At 38.3% G+C, this 20,753-nt stretch overlaps 1 pseudogene; it reads left to right on the forward strand.

Moving 5' to 3' along the window:
• Positions 1 to 17,480: 17,480 nt before the first annotated feature.
• On the forward strand, positions 17,481 to 18,405 carry LOC149190850 (uncharacterized; annotated as a pseudogene).
• Positions 18,406 to 20,753: the final 2,348 nt, after the last annotated feature.

Consider the following 20,753-nt stretch of genomic DNA (forward strand, 5'->3'; position numbering starts at 1 on the left):
CGGGGGTCATGGATGTAGCAATGATCTTCCCCTTACTTTGGGAGCGAACCAGACAGAAAATAAATTTCCTAGTCTGTGAGATGAGCTTGCTGCCTTTCTTAGCAGTGATCAAAGAGGTGGTGGTAGGTGGAGCTACCTCTAGTATCCTGTATAATGAATTATCCAAAGAAATAATGACAGCGCGAGGCCTTGACTCATACACAGCATGTCGCCTCCACAAGTATGGCTGGCCTAATAGTACATCACAAACATCCAGAGGTGTAACATCACACAATACCTCATCTGTGAAGGGCTTGATGCTGTAGGGAAGGCAGCACTGCTGGTGAACTTTGAGATCTCCTCCTTCGTGAAGCCACCCGATACTGTATGGTTGTGGATGTGGTGTAGTTGGTAGGCCCAACCGCTTCACGACCTCTGCTGAAACGAGGTTCTTTTGGCTGCCACTATCGACAATGAATTGCAGCGGCAAACCCTTCACCCACATCTGTGAGTGGAAAAGACGTTCCCCCTCCTCTGGCTCTTCAGGCTCATTCTTTTGGATCTTGGTAGTGGCAACAGTGGCACTAGGATCCGCATCAATGATTTGCTTCCCTTTGCCATCCCCCTTGTCGGGTTCCGGCTCAGAGTCAGAACATGCATCTGATTCGGAAGCCTTCAACTCGGCCACCAGCGACTGCTTGGTCCGACACTCACTTGTGTTATGAGTGGGACTCTTGTGGAACTCACACCACTTTCCTGTGTCCTTCTTCGGCTTCGTGGTGTTGTTCTTTTCTTGCAGCTTAGAGGGGTTGTCTTGGGTCACCCCGCCTTGGCTTTGTCCTTTGGGCTTCGGATTTGCAGATCCAAAGTCTCGCTTCTTCTGTTTGAACTTTTGCTCGATTTTGACAGCGTATCCCTATGCTGTGCTGAGTGAGGAGATGTTCAAGAACTCCATCTCTTCCTGGATGTATCTGTGTAGGCAGCCGCGGTATTTGAGTACCAGATGTAGCTCAGAATCTTTGATACCCAACTGTGTGCGAAGGGTATGAAAAATATTTGTGAACTCTGGTACATCTTGGTCTCGTCCCTGCCGCAGTGTGGTCCATTTGATGTATTTGTCCTCATAGCTTTTGACAGGGTAGTATTGCTCCTTGATGGCATCCCGGAAGTCATTCCAAGTGGGGGCGGCTGAAAACAGTGAGCCTGTACTTTCATCCTTCTGCTCGCAATATGTTTCCCACCAGTCCTTGACGTGGGGGGCTGCTTTGAGAAGAGCGAAAACAATCTTTTCCCGACTTGAAAATTCATGAACAAAAAATACCCATCTAGCAGATTTAACCATTTATCTACGGCATCTGCGCCTATTTGACCCTCGAAGATGGGGATTTGAAAATTAACTTGTACCTTAAACGGTGTGGCGTTTCCAGAGTAGTTGTTGGAAGCCGATGTGTCGCCTCTGGGTAGCCGCTGAAGGATCTGCGCAAAGCTATCCATCATCGCGTTCCTTTGCCGCTCGAGGGCTTCTTCGAGCAAGATTCTGATAGGATCTCCTGCCCCTTTGTCTTTCTTCTCATCCGCCATGGGAGGTCGTCGAGATTTGCGAGGTTGGTCTTGCAAAGGTTCGACCAATTCAAGCCCTAACTCCTTATATCCCGACCTCGTTGGGGACATGCAAAGAAAAACAGAGAAAAAGCAGACCGCTCTGATACCACTGATCCGGATTTAAATAGGAACGCAATAAAATACAGAGATAACCATAAAGACAGATATGCAGCAGAAATAATACTTCATTTCATTACTGTAAAATACTGAAATATGCTTACAAATAGAAATAGAAATAACCCAGCTACGACGATGGTAGCTTATCTCTGAGAAGAGATGTGTCGGCTACATGCCTCTGAACTGTTTCGAACTGTGTTTACAATGAGGCTCAAAGGCTTATTTATTATTGAGAAACAATGGAAAACCCTTAACATTCCAAAACCTAACCCTAGAAGATGAAACGCCAAACTATGGGCCCTGTTTGGGTAAATTGGTACATCAACTTCCCGGGGTCGTAACTTTGGCATACGATCTTCGTTTGACGCACATGACAGCCCGTTGGAAAGATCTCTCCGAGGACTACGACAGAAAAGACGATTTTTTATTAAAAATAAATGCGGAGGTAGATTTCCCAAAAAACGTCGTTTAGGGCCTCAAAATGGCTCCGGAAGTTTAGGACCCGAAAAACTGCTAAAAATAGTAAACTGCGCTATAATTAAGGAAACTGAAAAACTGAAAGAGACAGTTGTGGGGGTCCAAATGGGATAGGTGGGTGGCCACCAACATCCACCTGGATCATTCCTCCCCCCTTAGGAAGCAATGGTCCCCATTGCGTTGAGTTCCTCCTTGAGATGAGGAAGCTTCTGCTGAGCTGGGTCTCCAGTGAGCTGTTCTGCAATCTCTGATGTGTCCAGAAATGGTGGGAAGCATCGTCGGCGATGGTCCACATTGACCAATCGGTGCAAGTGAAGGAATGGAGGAATGCCATGCTTCAAAGAATTGTTGCCCACAACCTTGTTACTGGTGTAAGGACCATGTCAAAGCGGTCTGAGTTTCTGATGGGTTCTGGTAAGGCGTTCTCTCTGCAGATGTAACCAAACTTTTTCGCCCACCTGAAACTTGTGTGGTACCCCTCTGGGTAAGGAGAAGTTGTTCCTGTGTTCTATCATGACTGTATCCCTATGTTGCTGCTGCTGCGTGGAGGAACCCTTTGCGGGGGTCATGGATGTAGCAACGATCTTCCCCTTACTTTGGGAGCGAACCAGACAGAAAATAAATTTCCTAGTCTGTGAGATGAGCTTGCTGCCTTTCTTAGCAGTGATCAAAGAGGTGGTGGTAGGTGGAGCTACCTCTGGTACCCTGTATAATGAATTATCCAAAGAAATAATGATAGCGCGAGGCCTTGACTCATACACAGCATGTCGCCTCCACAAGTATGGCTGGCCTAATAGTACATCACAAACATCCAGAGGTGTAACATCACACAATACCTCATCTGTGAAGGGCTTGATGCTGTAGGGAAGGCAGCACTGCTGGTGAACTTTGAGATCTCGTCCTTCTTGAAGCCACCCGATACTATACGGTTGTGGATGTGGTGTAGTTGGTAGGCCCAACCGCTTCACGACCTCTGCTGAAACGAGGTTCTTTTGGCTGCCACTATCGACAATGAATTGTAGCGGCGAACCCTTCACCCACATCTGTGAGTGGAAAAGACGTTCCCCCTCCTCTGGCTCTTCGGGCTCATTCTTCTGGATCTTGGTAGTGGCAACAGTGGCACTAGGATCCGCATCAATGATTTGCTTCCCTTTGCCATCCCCCTTGTCGGGTTCCGGCTCAGAGTCAGAAAATGCATTTGATTTGGAAGCCTTCAACTTGGCCACCAGCGACTGCTTGGTCCGACACTCACTTGTGTTATGAGTGGGACTCTTGTGGAACTCACACCACTTTCCTGTGTCCTTCTTCGGCTTCGTGGTGTTGTTCTTTTGTTGCAACTTAGAGGGGTTGTCTTGGGTCACCCCGCCTTGGCTTTGTCCTTTGGGCTTCGGATTTGCAGATCCAAAGTCTCGCTTCTTCTGTTTGAACTTTTGCTCGATTTTGACAGCGTATCCCTATGCTGTGCCGAGTGAGGAGATGTTCAAGAACTCCATCTCTTCCTGGATGTATCTGTGTAGGCAGCCGCGGTATTTGAGTACCAGATGCAGCTCAGAATCTTTGATACCCAACTGTGTGCGAAGGGTATGAAAAATATTTGTGAACTCTGGTACATCTTGGTCTCGTCCCTGCCGCAGTGTGGTCCATTTGATGTATTTGTCCTCATAGCTTTTGACAGGGTAGTACTTCTCCTTGATGGCATCCCAGAAGTCATTCCAAGTGGGGGCGGCTGAAAATAGTGAGCCTGTACTTTCATCCTTTTGCTCGCAATATGTTTCCCACCAGTCATTGATGTGGGGGGCTGCTTTGAGAACATCGAAAACAATCTTTTCCCGACTTGAAAATTCATGAACAGAAAAATACCCATCTAGCAGATTTAACCATTTATCTACGGCATCTGCATCTATTTGACCCTCGAAGATGGGGATTTCAAAATTAACTTGTACCTTAAACGGTGTGGCGTTTCCAGAGTAGCTGTTGGAAGCCGATGCGTCGCCTCTGGGTAGCCGCTGAAGGATCTGCGCAAAGCTATCCATCATCGCGTTCCTTTGCCGCTCGAGGGCTTCTTCGAGCAAGATTCTGATAGGATCTCCTGCCCCCTTGTCTTTCTTCTCATCCGCCATGGGAGGTCGTCGAGATTTGCGAGGCTGGTCTTGCAAAGGTTCGACCAATTCAAGCCCTAACTCCTTATATCTCGACCTCGTTGGGGACATGCAAAGAAAAATAGAGAAAAAGCAGACCGCTCTGATACCACTGATCCGGATTTAAACAGGAATGCAATAAAATACAGAGATAACCATAAAGACAGATATGCAGCGGAAATAATACTTCATTTCATTACTATAAAATACTGAAATATGCTTACAAATAGAAACAGAAATAACCCAGCTAGGGCGATGGTAGCTTATCTCTGAGAAGAGATGTGTCGGCTACATGCCTCTGAACTGTTTCGAACTGTGTTTACAATGAGGCTCAAAGGCCTATTTATTATTGAGAAACAATGGAAAACCCTTAACATTCCAAAACCTAACCCTAGAAGATGAAATGCCAAACTATGGGCCCCGTTTGGGTAAATTGGTACATCAACTTCCCGGGGTCGTAACTTTGGCATACGATCTTCGTTTGACGCGCATGATAGCTCGTTGGAAAGATCTCTCCGAGGACTACGATGGAAAAGACGATTTTTTGTCTATAAAATCGCGGAGGTAGATTTCCCAAAAAACATCGTTTAGGGCCTCAAAACGGCTTCGGAAGTTTAGGACCCGAAAAACTGCTAAAAATAGTAAACTGCGCTATAATTATGGAAACTGAAAAACTGAAATAGACAGTTGTGGGGGTCCAAATGGGATAGGTGGGTGGCCACCAACATCCACCTGGATCATTCCTCCCCCCTTAAGAAGTAATGGTCCCCATTGCGTTGAGTTCCTCCTTGAGATGAGGAAGCTTCTGCTGAGCTGGGTCTCCAGTGAGCTGTTCTGCAATCTCTGATGTGTCCAGAAATGGTGGGAAGCATGGTCGGCGATGGTCCACATTGAACAATCGGTGCAAGCGAAGGAATGGAGGAATGTCGTGCTTCAAAGCATTGTTTCCCACAGCCTTGTTACTGGTGTAAGGACCATGTCGAAGCGGTCTGAGTTTCTGATGGGTTATGGTAAGGCGTTCTCTCTGCAGATGTAACCAAACTTTTTCGCCCACCTGAAACTTGTGTGGTACCCCTCTGGGTAAGGAGAAGTTGTTCCTGTGTTCTGTCATGACTGTATCCCTATGTTGCTGCTGCTGCGTGGAGGAACCCTTTGCGGGGGTCATGGATGTAGCAACGATCTTCCCCTTACTTTGGGAGCGAACCAGACAGAAAATAAATTTCCTAGTCTATGAGATGAGCTTGCTGCCTTTCTTAGCAGTGATCAAAGAGGTGGTGGTAGGTGGAGCTACCTCTGGTGTCCTGTATAATGAATTATCCAAAGAAATAATGACAGCGCGAGGCCTTGACTCATACACAGCATGTCGCCTCCACAAGTATGGCTGGCCTAATAGTACATCACAAACATCCAAAGGTTTAACATCACACAATACCTCATCTGTGAAGGGCTTGATGCTGTAGGGAAGGCAACACTGCTGGTGAACTTTGAGATCTCGTCCTTCGTGAAGCCACCCGATACTGTACGATTGTGGATGTGGTGTAGTTGGTAGGCCCAACCGCTTCATGACCTCTGCTGAAACGAGGTTCTTTTGGCTGCCACTATCGACAATGAATTGCAGCGGCAAACCCTTCACCCACATCTGTGAGTGGAAAAGACGTTCCCCCTCCTCTGGCTCTTCGGGCTCATTCTTCTGGATCTTGGTAGTGGCAATAGTGGCACTAGGATCCGCATCAATGATTTGCTTCCCTTTGCCATCCCCCTTGTCGGGTTCTGGCTCAGAGTCAGAACATGCATCTGATTCGGAAGCCTTCAACTCGGCCACCAGCGACTGCTTGGTCCGACACTCACTTGTGTTATGAGTGGGACTCTTGTGGAACTCACACCACTTTCCTGTGTCCTTCTTCGGCTTCGTGGTGTTGTTCTTTTCTTATAGCTTAGAGGGGTTGTCTTGGGTCACCCCGCCTTGGCTTTGTCCTTTGGGCTTCGGATTTGCAGATCCAAAGTCTCGCTTCTTCTGTTTGAACTTTTGCTCGATTTTGACAGCGTATCCCTATGCTGTGCCGAGTGAGGAGATGTTCAAGAACTCCATCTCTTCCTGGATGTATCTGTGTAGGCAGCCGCGGTATTTGAGTACCAGATTCAGCTTAGAATCTTTGACACCCAACTGTGTGCGAAGGGTATGAAAAATATTTGTGAACTCTGGTACATCTTGGTGTCGTCCCTGCCGCAGTGTGGTCCATTTGATGTATTTGTCCTCATAGCTTTTGACAGGGTAGTACTGCTCCTTGATGGCATCCCGGAAGTCATTCCAAGTGGGGGCGGCTGAAAACAGTGAGCCTGTACTTTCATCCTTCTGCTCGCAATATGTTTCCCACCAGTCCTTGACGTGGGGGGCTGCTTTGAGAAGAGCGAAAACAATCTTTTCCCGACTTGAAAATTCATGAACAGAAAAATACCCATCTAGCAGATTTAACCATTTATCTACGGCATCTGCGTCTATTTGATCCTCGAAGATGGGGATTTCAAAATTAACTTGTACCTTAAATGGTGTGGTGTTTCCAGAGTAGCTGTTGGAAGCTGATGCGTCGCCTCTGGGTAGCCGCTGAAGGATCTGCGTAAAGCTATCCATCATCGCGTTCCTTTGCCGCTCGAGGGCTTCTTCGAGCAAGATTCTGATAGGATCTCCTGCCCCCTCGTCTTTCTTCTCATCCGCCATGGGAGGTCGTCGAGATTTGCGAGGCTGGTTTTGCAAAGGTTCGACCAATTCAAGCCCTAACTCCTTATATCCCGACCTCGTTGGGGACATGCAAAGAAAAACAGAGAAAAAGCAGACCGCTCTGATACCACTGATCTGGATTTAAACAGGAATGCAATAAAATACAGAGATAACCATAAAGACAGTTATGCAGCGGAAATAATACTTCATTTCATTACTGTAAAATACTGAAATATGCTTACAAATAGAAATAGAAATAACCCAGCTAGGGCGATGGTAGCTTATCTCTGAGAAGAGATGTGTCGGCTACATGCCTCTGAACTCTTTCGAACTGTGTTTACAATGGGGCTCGAAGGCCTATTTATTATTGAGAAACAATGGAAAACCCTTAACATTCCAAAACCTAACCCTAGAAGATGAAACGCCAAACTATGGGCCCCGTTTGGGTAAATTGGTACATCAACTTCCCGGGGTTGTAACTTTGGCATACCATCTTCGTTTGACGCGCATGATAGCCCGTTGGAAAGATCTCTCCGAGGACTACGACGGAAAAGACGATTTTTTATCAAAAAAAATCGTGGAGGTAGATTTCCCAAAAAACGTTGTTTGGGGCCTCAAAACGGCTCCGGAAGTTTAGGACCCAAAAACTGCTAAAAATAGTAAACTGCGCTATAATTAAGGAAACTGAAAAACTGAAAGAGACAGTTTTGGGGGTCCAAATGGGATAGGTGGGTGGCCACCAACATCCACCTGGATCATCAGGGTAGATCTATCTGCACAGTTCTAGCTTTTTGTATTCCCGTGTTTTCTATGGCCCTTTCCTTGTTTGTCTCTATGGAGCGAGGTGGATAGCCTTTCACCTTCGGCTCCCCTACTTTTCTGCTTCGCATGCATGCAAGCTTGATTGTACTATACTTTTATAATCTTAATAGAATTAGTCTTTATTCAGAAAAAAATAAAAATAAAAAATTATCAATTTTACATTTGAAAAAAAAATATTTTTTTTTTTATCAATTTTACATTTGAAAAATATAAAATGCTTAATAATCTTTTCTTTTGAAATTAATTCATTCTAAAATGTCAAGATTGATTTGATTATTATGTATTTTATATGCTTAAGTTCTTCTTGGAATTTCACAAGAGCATTGCCTTTTAAGGGCATAAGATCCTTTATAGGAAGGTGGAGGGCAGAATGGATTGTCGATGCTTGTATGTTAAAGGATGCAATCCCTATTGGGGTGAGGAGCATGATTGGTGAAGGCCCAGAGCTTGCAAGGGTTATGAGCATTTCTTTGATGCAATTTATAAGGAGGGGTTTTCCAGTACCAGCAGTGCCTTGTATTTTCATTCTTAGAGCGGGTAAGATATCCTTTATAGCAAAATAATTAGAAATAATATTTAGAGCTTTTCTTTGCATTGGAGATAATGAGTTAAGGGTCGTTAGGATATGTTTATGTGTTTGAAGAATATGTTGGGTAGGGCGGTTATTCTCAATGAATTGTATGCCATTATTTTGTAGATCTAATGGGATAGTGGTATGATTCCAGTTATGGTTGTCATTAAAACCACGAAGGCAAAGCACGTCAAGGTCATTTATGAGGAGCTCATTTGTAGGGTGAAATCGGGAGAGTAATTCCCATTCATTTAATTCCATGGTGTCTGGAGGATGGGTTTCATGAATAATTGAGTTATCATTTGCAACATATTCAATATCAGATAGTGTGCGGTGTTGATGCCAAGGTTTGTAGAAATGACGAAATGTTTTCCAGTTTGTGATGAATGCTTCAGTAGAATCTCCTATATCTCGAGAAATATGACGAAATGGTTTGTATAGCATAAGTTCAACTCGACAAAAGTCATCATAACAAGGTTCTGTAGTGGATGGTATTGAGGAGTAGCGTGGTATGACCTAAATAATTGCTTTTGTAGGTATAAGTTTCCATTTTTTTTTATCTTTCGACGAGGATCATATGACCATGATCTTGTTAGTTCTATAAGTGATGTGGATTCTAGGGTAGATGAGCATTGGATATATGTGTTTATGAAGTGTGGTGATGGAGAAGAGGTGGTGTTAATTTGTGGAAGGTGCATATAAATTTTTTGGCTTAAATTTAAAGAAAAGAAGGATCGACTACACAATGTTAATGGTAATTTTTGCAGCATATGGCAGGTTTCTTGTGCTCTAACGTCACAATCAACAAGGGTTTCTGCAAGGAATTTTCGAAATGCGAATGTTGCTGGGTCAACATTGGGTGAAGCGAGGAAAATTCTACGTAGTATGTGGTGGAAGCTTTCATATATATATATATATATATATATATATATATATATATATATATATATATATATATATATTCCTTTTCTTTTTCTGCTTTGGATGCATATTTTGTGATATATTTTTGTAGGTCATAGATCAAGAGTACTGGTTGGCAGTCAACATTTTCACGCCAAATAGATAGGATGGTAGGGTTATGGGTATTGATTTTATCATCATTGCGAGCAGGGGTGTATGTTTCTTGGCCATTGGAGTCAATGAACAAGGATGATTTTGGATGTAATTCCCAAGGTGCTTTGTAGCAACATTTGAATGAGGAACCTTTCTTTCTTAGGCATGTGCTTTAGGTGCATTTTTTGTATCGTTCAATGCAATTGATGAGTTGTTCTTAAGCATTGAAAGGATTGGTTCTGGAAATATGTGGCATTGACAATGGGCAAGGGTCTTCTGAATTTTCCTAAGTAATTAGTTGGTTTGAAAGAGGAGGAAGGCGAGGGTTCCAAGACAAAATATAATTGTCGAAGAATTGCGTAGCAATATCAACTACTTTTGTGTCTTCCCAGTTGAGGCTTTCCATATCAGGTGCATTTTCTATCCAAAAGAAACCATGGATGTGTGCGGATCCTCTATGCTACCATTCACACCTGGGAAGTATGAATTTTTGTAGGATAATTTTGTATTAAATGAGGTTTGATGTTTAAAGAAATATGAAAGAAATGTGGTAGAGTGCGTACCTGTACCAGTAGTATTTTGTCTTCAAGTGTTTCTCTAAGATAAATTCATGGAATGTTGTGAATCTATGGTGCATATATAGTGATGTTAAATAGGGGTTAGAGGTAATGTTATCATTTCTCCATTTTTGCTGTTTTGCAATATCAGGAGGTTGACATCCGAGCATGACTGCATGAAGATCATGTCATTTTGTATCATCTGCACTTAATGTGAAGAACAATGTCGGGCAACCAAGATGAGATATCATGTCTATTATTTCATTTTTAGCTTTGTGCCAAAAATATCTTGTGCCATGTAAAGAGAAACCAAATCGCATAACTTGTTCTGCCAACTGCTTGGATGGAAATTGTTCTAATTGGATGTTCAGATCTTGAATATATGTTGGAAAGTTATTTGTGATGTTTTTTTTTACAGAAATGTAGGTTGTTTCTTGACTGTGATGTCGCATCATGATATTGTATATGTAGTAACGAAAGCGCGGGTGCTTGTCGAACCTGTTATCGTGGTAATGTATGAGATGGAGTGTATATTCATGTAACTGCACTGCTTTCATTCTTAGTTGATTTGGCATTGCAACTATTGTGGGGAAAGGGTGGGTAAAGCCATAGAGAATAGACATTCTATGTTGTATTCATTGATTGAGGATAGGCCAATTGGTGGCCATTTAATTGTTGTATCAGAATGGTGGTTGTAGGCATGTAAATAATGTCTTATTTATTGGATTTATGTATTTGTATTGGGAACAATGGGTATAAACCATGATGTGTGGTGTGGGTATGGGTTTGCGGAATCTTCAGTGGGGTCAAGTGGTGTTTCAGGTGATAGGTGGGAAGTTGGATCTGTGGTATTGGAATGACAAAGGGAGGAGGATACATGAGTGGGGAATGTTTGTAAGAATGCTAGTGTGTTGTTATCAATACGATCATTCTTATAGTATGGGTCATCTTCTAATTTGTATTCTAATGCAACGAGCACACGATGTCTAATGAAAATGAAATCATAAGCACAATGGTCATTACTATGACAGATGATAATTATAATGTCCAAGTCTTCAACACGCCATGGAAACATGCTTGTGATTTTTATAATGTCTCTTGGAAAAAAAATTGTGTGGCCATTGTATTTATATTGGCCACCATGTGTGTGTGTTACTTGGAGTATAGGGTTAACCCTAAAAATGAGCATTTCTTCTATTTGTGAAAGAAAAGCAAGGATGGGTGGTTGAGGACCAAGGTCCATGTTGTTTGATAATGAGACCTTTTATTTCAAATATGCATCTGGAGCAACAATACATTTGGTTTGAATTGCGGATATTTATTCCAGGATATGATTCAAGACAAATGAAGCATAGACATTTAGGTGGAAGTTTATCAAAATATGGACGAAATTATCGATGTGCATCAATAGTGTGAACGTTCTTGAAAGCATGTGCAATGGAGGGAGTTGGGCAATGAGTTATGGATGTATTTGTTTGAGAGGTTTGCTCAAAAGATAGAGAGTTTGATAATTGGAAAGGAAGATTGCTTTTGGGGTGGGAAGTGGTAAATATAGAGAGGTTTGATGGAAAATGTGAATTTGCATCATATGTTTTAGACGATGAATGTTGGATTTTCTTTTCCTTTTTGTTTTTGTGGGAATATGTGACACCTTTTTTTTTGATAAAGCTCACATCGGCATGCATTTATTCGTTCTCTATTCGCTGCATAGTATCTTTGGGCACCTTCATCATTACAAGAAGCAAGCATTTTCACAAGTTATGGTACCTATAGGCAAGAGAGGGGAAAACATGAATGTTATTTGGAGATAGAATAACCATGTTATTGTATAAAAGGGAAAGAGAAAAAATAAATTGAAGTTTTGAATAGTTTTATGTTAATTTATCATTAGGACAATGTGTTTGAAAGAACATTTAAGTAATTTGTAACTATACATGTAGATAATTGCATGTGTAATGAATCAAGTTTGCTCATTGGTTAAAAGAAAGAAAGTAAAAAGAATGTGAATTAGTGTACATACACAATGCAATAATAGAAACAATGGAGGACGAATATTTATTTTAATACTAAATAAGAGAATTTTCCGAGTAGGCATACAATATTATATGGTCTAAAATTGTATTTATAAAGTAAGATACTACATGTTGGGCTCTTAATTTGTGATTATTATTACCACTTCTTAACATTCATTTCATCTATTTCCATTATTTTTTTATCACATTATTTACCATAATTTATTATATAATTCCATTTCATAATCATTTATGCTTTGGTGGATAAATAATATCTGATCTCATTTATTTTTAATAATTAATGATTATTATGCATGATTTTGATTTATTCATTCATTATAACCTCACTCATGATTTTAGCCTCCAAGATCTCTTCCGGATTGTAGATTTGATCTTCAACAGATAATTAGATATTCCAACTTAGGAATTTTCTGGCATAAGAAGTGACAGTTTTGTGTTGAACGTTTTGGGCAAATGAAAGCGAATCTAGAAAATCTGAGACATGGGTTTTGTTTAGAACAGACCAAACTAGTTTTCCAATGAGAAATTTTCAGAAATTTGGTTTGTATTGGGAGAAAAGCAAGGTTCTTTGGAGGACATATTTGCAAATTTGCTGTTGCGGCCGCTTTCCAGAATTGCCCAATTGTAATAACCAAATTCGACTTGTTCCAGCTTAATCATGAAGGAAAGATCTCTTAGATCTCATCTTGAATATTGACATCAGAGTGTTGCAAGTTTCCTTTGGATGTTTGTATATTTAAAAGACACAATTCAGAGAGAGAGGGGAGATAGCTGATGTAAGAATTAAGCCTTGTAACAATGGAACTCTTGTTAATGAAATTTCCAGCCTTCTGATATTTTTCTCAATATGTGAGTTAAGCACAGCCCTGACCAAGGAGTTGGGCCCACTCTTCTGATCAGGTGCTCTGTGTGTGTCCTTTTTATGTATATTTCTTTTATTGGTTGTATTTTCTTTATTGTTGTTACAGATTTCCATAGATTGTTGTGAATGCTTTTCTTTCTGCAATTTAATTTCCATTATTGTTACAGTGATGCTTTAATTTCTTAGTCATGAACCCTTGGTCAATGTAAGATTGTAACCTTGCTCCTGCATATACCTTGCGTGTTACCTTGAAAAGTGTACGCACCCGGACTGACATATTAATGTGGTAAAGGGTTGAATCACAACATTCACACTTGGAAACCAACACTACAAACTGCCAGAAAGCAAAAAGTACATGTAACGATATCTATCTATGATATCGACATGTTATCGATTGCTCGAAGGATGTTGGTGCATTCTATTGTGAATTGCAAGCTTTCTTCTTTCATGATAACACATTTCAACCATGGTATTCCTTTAAATGTTTATGTCTTTGCTGATAGTGTGAAGATGTGATCTGTCCATAATGCTTTGGAGACAATTTTCTTGATTATATCTGGATTTGAGGATAACAAATAGAACTCCTTTGCATTAATCCCTAGAATTGTAGATGCCATGTCTTTGAAAGAAATTGTTGAAGCTAACTCAGCAGTGTGATCTTGTATGTCGATCTTAAGTAAGTATCTGTAATCACAGTTAGTTACTTCAACGATGCATTTTGGGTAATACCATATGCGTGTATTTTGTGGAATAAATTTTTTCATGCATTTTTTCCCATCAACAATAGATGGGAAAGAAAGGTAGTAAAAATTGTCCATCCAAATTTTTGTTATTGTGCCCTTTAGTTGGAAGAATGTAGGTTTCTCTGAGGAATCAATATGGTAAATATCAACAATTGTTAATTTTTTTTGTTGATGGCCAAAAGGAGGTGAATATCTTATTGTTAAGGATGTAGAAGTTATAGTGGAACCTTATTTTTTAAACCATGACTTTAGCGTGTGGGCCTCTTCAATGTCAGGATCTACAAGAATAACGGATCTTGCTGTAGTGCCGACATTTTTCCAATTAAATTCTCCAACACAGGAAGACTTGATTGCAATGATGGGGTTATTTCCTGCAACACATAAGGAGGATATTTCTTGTGATACGACGTCAAAATTTCCTCGCCAAAATATCACATCCATGTTATACCTAGACATGTCTTGAAGGTGTACTATTTGTTTAGTAATTCTAGAGCTGTCTTTTCTACATATAGTGCACATATTGGAAATGTCAATGACAATACCAAGAACATCAACAATCAAGTTGACGTTTGTTGTTATGATATCATTGATTGATTTTATATTGAAATGCACCATTGGGTTTCGTGTTTTTTCGCTGGCAACATGGTCTATGGTAGATGTTGCATTTAAAAAAATTTCCCAATCATTGTTTAAATGGTTGTATTTCTTATTAGCCATTTTCACATTCCCTTTTGAGATAATGTAGACATTTCCAGGTTGGATTTTGTCAAAAAAATAATCGAAGACATTGTTGAAACAAGAAATATGTATTTCTCTGCCTTCTATATCGAACAGGTCAAAGCCAAACACTTTACCGAGTGCGTATTGATTCTGAAATTGTCAAAGAGGTGTTTTTCTTTGAATGTAGCCTTTTATGCACCAGTTTGAATGGTAAGGGTTTAGTGCTCTGATAGGAATATGGATTGGCATGACAGATGGGGTTGGAGTAGGTGAAAGAGGTTAGTGCCTTTTTTATGAAGGATATTGGTTCGATGAGGAGGGAGTGTCTTCTTCAGAAGTGATCAGAGTACTCAATTTTTTTGGATTACCAATTAAAAGTGCATATGAAGTAGAAATATTGAAGTCTATTAGTGTTATAGACCTACACGGTAAATGATAGTCATAGGAGTAATTGTTAGACTCAGAAGTGGTATCAACAAAATTGTAAAGTTAAAATAAGAAATTTATAACAAACTTACATTGATGGACCAATAGTTGAAGTAGACCAACTTTTAAGATGTATAATAGAACCCTCTTGCAGCAAGGTTGTTGCTATGAGGTCATTGAAATCTGTTGGAATCATAAGGTGTTTCATATGTGTGCTATCAGAGATGGTAGTGTGATATCGTAGAGTTGAACTTTGCATCAATTGAATGGGGTCAAGTTCAACAATTTGTAGTAATGGTTGAATATGAGTTGATACAGAGAACATTGAGAAAATAACATTCTCAGTAAGTTTTGTTGTCATTTTATGAAAGTAGAGATAAAAAAATAAGTATTATCCAAAACAAAATTCATAAAGGTGGTTTTTGCTTTAAAATTGTTTATATGTGGTTTTCCTTGCATTAGATGTTTAACATTCATAACATTACTATAACACTACAAGAAAATTTGTGAACAAAGGGGCAAAAAGCATGTTCATATTGTTTGTAAATGAGTGGTTATCTAGACTTGTAAACGTAAAGATGAAGATATTTATGACAACAACTTCCATATGATCATCCTCTTTCAAACATAGTTAAATCTGTAAATTGAAAATTTCACAAACCTACCCATGATAAAAATAATCAGACAAGTTCGCTAGCACCCGATGATAATATTCAATAAACCTATGTCGATTGCATAGGCAATCAAAATAAAACCACTCCAACTCTTCATCTTTTGGAGGGAACATTAGTGGATGGAAATCATTAGAAATGAGGAGAACCTTTTATTAGGCTTGTGACGTGACGGTCATCTATGCATGTTCAACTATTAATGGTTGATGGTTTTACCTAATAAAACATAACCATAAATATTGATTCATTAGTGTACAATGAAGGCACAAAGTATTCCATTGATATTGTAAATGTATAAATGTTTTTCTCCTAATTGGGGGGCAACCACTAAATGAACCAGTCATTCAATATGGTCCTTTTGTTCTGAACAATAAAGAGTAAATAATTTAGGCTATTGAAAATTACCTGTGTTCTATAAATGGATTTGATAGAGTTGTTGGCTGGTGTTCTAATCCTATTAGGCTTAGTGATGCTGAACACAGATCATATTGAATTCAAAACTCAGTGTTGTTGGCTGGCGTTCTAATCATGTTGGACTTAGTGATGCTGAACACAGAGCATATTTAATTCAAAACTATGATACCAAAATTACTGTTACTGACATGCCTTCCAAAGGATCAGATATAATGATTTACAAGTACATTAAAAAATTGGTTTCCCTATATCATTTGAAAGGAAGGTGATTTAAGCAATGCCCTATTGTCGATATCGAGATTGAATTCAAAAAAGTCAAATAATGTTTTTGATTTTGGAATAATCATATGGGATTGGTTTTTCCCAGAGGTGGAGCACTAAGCCTTTACCATGAGAAGACGGTGGGGCAAGCACCCAGTATCACTCTTGGGGTTTTGTATATGTGGTTGAGCATTGAGTTGAAATGCATTTGAGACCATCCTTGTGCAATTATGAAGTGTAATAGTATTAAAGGATATGATTAAGGCTATGCAATAGTAAAAAGATATAAAGACTAATTGTAAAGAAATTACCTATGTATCATAACTTCAAACTACATCCAATAATATATTTTTGAGTATTCACAGCAAAAAATATGAAATAAAAAATACACAACATTTGAGAGCAAAACGTATACTATTTCATAGAGTGGAAAAGATAGGGTTGAAATTTTTAACAGTGCATTCTTCTAAGATGATTGTAAATACTACAGATATGATACATCATAGAATGTGGAGCCTACAAAATAAATTTTGTTCAAGAGATAAAGCTTAAATGAATACTTCAATTTCACCCCTTTAAAATTAATTAAACATCATTGAATATTTTAACAAAAAAATGTTAAGATGCATTGATGCGTCCTTTTGAAGTGATTCATTTTATCATGCTTACAAATTTATGCAGACTTACCTGCACAATAACTTTTACTGTGTTCATTATGTCAATGACATAAATATCAACATATCTATTCACATTTTCTAAATGCTGTAAAGAACCAAAAATCTAGAAATATTCGTAAATGTGTATAAATATTTATAGGCACACTACCTATACCACAAGAATTTTGGTTTCAACTTCAGCTTTGGTAGTCTGGAGATTTATACAAGGTTCAATTCTTGCTTCTTCTCGCTGATATCTAAAATATACAGATAACCTGAATGCTCAAACATTTTGTTGTGAAAATTATATATCACAAATGTTAGCAATATCTTAAAGGAAATATTTAACAATGAATAAGAAACATTCAATCAATTCCACTTTATCCATTAAAGAGACTAGTGAATAGGATAACTAAGGCTAAATGCAATAATGTATTCCCTATCTATGATAAGAAAACATTAAAACTTAAGGTGATGACCTTATTATGAAGATGATAAATAACTTGTCCTTTTGGAAGTCTTGCAATATTATACCCATGCTAAAGTTTAATGTATGGAAACTATTGTCAAAACCAAAATCATTAAGGAATTTTAAAGGTTGGTTGTGTATAAGGAGATAAGCATCATTGCACATTTTAATACAATGAAAAGAATATTAGTGGATGGATTCTATCCACAATGGGAGTTGCAAATGGTTTGACCCTATATATGAAACAACGAGACTTCTTCAGGATGCCAAAAGCAAAAAAATTGATGAAAATCTATTCAAGCTTGTTGTTTCAATGGTCTCCTCTCGACATGGCATCCTTGGAGAGGCTAGCATCAACTTAGCAGATTTTGCAGAAGTTGTAAAGCCAACGTTGTCTCTCTTCCCCTTTAAAGCTACAGTTTTGGTACTACTTTACATGGTACAGTCCAACCACTTACTTCAAAGACAAGATTTAGAGAATTTGAGATACAAAGAGAGATTACCGAAACAGGTTTTCATATACGGCAGACTATTGAAAACGAACCTCATAGAAATGCATTAGCTACTGAAGATAATGTAGATGACCATAATGTTAAGGACACATCCCGTGCCACCTCAGCAATACACTTGAGTTCTGATGGCCTAGACATCTCATCCAATCAATCGAGTATTGAAGGAAATGGAAAATATAGAGGTTGTGTTGTCGATGATGTTCTATCACCTTCAGGTCCAAGATAATAGGTGCCTAATACTCATGAAATTGACAACAAAAAAGGTGGAATTCATCAAGATGCAACAAGGTTTCTTTCACCTCCTAACCATATTTGCAAGCCTACAGAATCATTTAACAGTATTGGTCAATAATTGGCATGTTCAAGGCAAATAGAAAGGTCAAATGGTGAATGGAAATATGGGTGGAGTTCAGATCATTGTACTGAAAATGATGTACTAAATGTTATGAAGAAAATGAAAGGCTTAAAGCAAATCTACAAACTGTTGAATCTTCAATTGTGCAGCTCAAGAGGGAAGTTGGCTCATTAGAGAGACAAGTAGAACATCAATCTATAAAAATAGAAAAACTTACACAACTTATTATTGTGTATCATGTTACATATTGATTTGGTTGCATCATTTATATATATTGTATATGCTCTTATACTTCCAGTTGCAAATTTACAGAGTAGTATCAGATTATATTGGTTGGTAGTGTTGACGAGGACATATGAAGGGTTGGCATGCAAAGCATGTCATATATATATATATATATATATATATATATATATATATATATATATATATATATATATATAGATATATATAGATATATAGATATATATATATATATATATATATATGGAGCATCCCACAGGAGCTTTTCATTGCTATATATCATATGATTGTAGTGGGATCACAAAGAAGACTTTTTACTTGATTTCCTATTGACAATTTTTATTATCTTGTGGTTTTGATGAACTTTCTATCAACATGAACCACAATTTAACCTATCCCCACATTTTATCATCCTATGTCAAGTGACCTAGACATTATCCTAAAACAAAGACTCATTATATAATATCCATAATGCATAGAAAATAAGGAAGGGTTTTCATGGAAAAACAACAATCATTAAGGAAGTTTAAATATTGGTTGTGTATAATGAGATAAGCATCATTGCACATTTTAATGCAAGGACAAGAACATTAGTGGACGGCAAGCATTAGAAATGAGTAGTGCCTTTTATGAGGCCTGTAACTTGATGGTCATCTATTCTTGTTCAGCTACTAATCTTAAGCAAGGTAGAAGTTGACTCAATTCATTGTTCCTGGCATACAAAAAAGGAAGTGATGTAGCTTAGAAATCCATGATATGAAGCAATCATGTACAAACTTATGCTAATTATAGTAGTTACAAAACTCTCTACAATACAAAGTAATAGGGTCACATATTTGGAAATTGATATTCCAATGGTAAAATGACCCTCCTTAGTTATTCAAACTTTCTACAATTAGTTGAATGAATGTCCTAAGTTGATCAAACTATCTCTAGTCATTCAAATGACCCTCCTTATTCAATTAATGCAACCATTCTCAAACCTTCATGTGGACGGTGGGTATGAGGATATGTTGAGAAAATAAGGTGATGTATAGGTATGTTATTCTAAAATCTATGGATATGAACCACAATTCAACCTATCCCCACATTTAATCGTGCTATGTCAATATTATACCCATGCTAAAGCTTAATGTATGGAAACTATTTTCAAAACCACAATCATTAAGGAAGTTTAAAGGTTGGTTGTGTATAAGGTCAAAATTATCATAAAGGTACTATATTTTATCTTTACCGTTGTATCTCTAAGGTAAAATTAGTAATTATGAAATTCCTGTTCACAAGATGACCAAGAATAGCGCAACATGCCAGCCCAATTTGAGAAATAATATCACTTCATGTTCAAACAAAAAAAACTTTATTGATAAGATATCAATTTACAAAATCTGAAAGTGAAGGAGGCAAACCAATTTACAAATCTCTCTAGGGCTAGAACCTTTTTGAACATTCTCATCCATAGGCATCTCGAACATGAAAACTTTACTTTTTAGTTGATTCTTCAATAATGTATTCTCTATCTATGATAAGAACACAATAAAACTTAAGGTGATGACCTTATTATGAAGATGATAAATAACCTTGTCCATATGGAAGTCTTGCAATATTATACCCTTGCTAAAGCTTAATGTATGCAAACTATTGTCAAAACCACAATGATTAAGGAATTTTAAAGGTTGGAAGTGTATAAGGAGATAAGAAAACAATAATTATGAAATTCCTGCTCAAAGATGACCAAAAATAGGGCAACATGCCAGCCCAATTTGAGAAATAGTACCATTTCATGTTCAAACAAAAAACACTTTATTGATAGGTTATCAATTTACAAAATTTGAAAGTGAAGGAGGCTAACCAATTTACAAATCTCTCTAGGGCTAGAACCTTTTTGAACATTCTCATCCATAGGAATGGCCCCCCTTATTCAATTAATGCAACCATTCGCAAACCTTCATGTAGACAATGGGTATGAGGATATGTTGAGAAAATAAGGTGATGTATAGGTATGTTCCTTCTAAAATCTGTCAAGATGAACCACAATTCAACTATCCCCACATTTAATCGTGTTATGTCAATATTATACCCATGCTAAAGCTTAATGTATGGAAAATATTGTCAAAACCACAATCATTAAGGAAATTTAAAGGTTGCCTGTGTATAAGGTCAAAATTATCTGAAAGGTATTATCTTTTATATTTACTGTTAACAATCTAAACTTTGAAACAGGAACTATAAACTCAAAATGAGAAATCTTGCCCAAAAACCCCAAAAAAACATGAACATAACCTAAAAACGAAAAATGTTGATGCTAGAATACTAGAATGTCGGAAAAATTTAAAATTTGACAATTTTTCAACCATGA

This window comes from Pinus tabuliformis, chromosome 3_1 (assembly GCF_031772625.1).
Source record: "Pinus tabuliformis cultivar Carrire ecotype Pingquan chromosome 3_1, CPIR1, whole genome shotgun sequence".
Lineage (NCBI taxonomy): Eukaryota > Viridiplantae > Streptophyta > Pinopsida > Pinales > Pinaceae > Pinus > Pinus tabuliformis.